Below are 982 nucleotides of genomic sequence, written 5' to 3'. Positions count from 1 at the left end.
CAAACCCCCCTCCCCCCCGCTGAGCCGGCCCGGTCGATGCTCTTGCAAACGCATAAGTACTCACAATAATTCCCTGCCACCATGCAGTTAAATTTGAAGCGCTGACGCAATACGACTCACCACGTGTTGGATGTTGCCACACAAAGTGACGGAATATAGGGATTTGGTAGATTTCCATTCTAAAGGCTTTTTAATAAGTATGGCAACATTTTGTGACGTTTCATTGTTGCTGACGCGTAGTGAAGTGTTTTGAGAGTCATGTGAAGGCAACAGAACTTACGAAACGCATACGATTTTTTTTATAGTTTTTCATTTCTCGATGCATCCTTAATGTGTCGGAATATACCGCATTTACCCTAGTATGGCGTGCAATAGTATGACATCACTATCTCAACCATCAACAAATGTGTGGAACTAAGACAAAGCTTCAGCAATATAAAGGAAAAAGTTGAGAAGTGCCGGAATTACCCACGATGTCGGAATATACCGCATTTACCCTAATCATATAATAGGACTAGGTACTCGTACTTTTCATAGGTACAAAGTGTAGGGCTTGATTAAAACATAACATTTGCAAAACCGTGCATGTCATGCTATTAAATGGTGATCCAGTTTTGTTTATAACAATTTTTTCCATGGGCCGATGGCCGGGCGATGGGCGCTGGTGCAGGATTGCTGTTGCTAGGCCCTAACTTGCTGGCAACTTGAGAACAAGAAGCGGCGCATCGTAGAAAAAAATAGATCGAAAGCCATGGTATAGACTCGTATAATTGAGTGGCAAGGCAAGTGCAGTGGTAACATTAACATAAGTGCGCTACTGCGCTGCGCTGGCAACTTAATAAGCATTTCACAATTTAATCAATTTTCATCTTATGGTGAGAACATAAACAAAAATTCTCTTTAACATTTCACTAGAGCCTGAGGTCAATGCATGATGAGGCTGAGGTTGAACTGTTGCTCACAAATACAAACTATTTTAAGG

Source organism: Hyalella azteca, unplaced genomic scaffold, assembly GCF_000764305.2.
Source record: "Hyalella azteca isolate HAZT.00-mixed unplaced genomic scaffold, Hazt_2.0.2 contig14886, whole genome shotgun sequence".
Lineage (NCBI taxonomy): Eukaryota > Metazoa > Arthropoda > Malacostraca > Amphipoda > Hyalellidae > Hyalella > Hyalella azteca.
The sequence above is the reverse complement of the archived record's forward strand: the minus strand, read 5'-3'. Positions refer to the sequence as shown.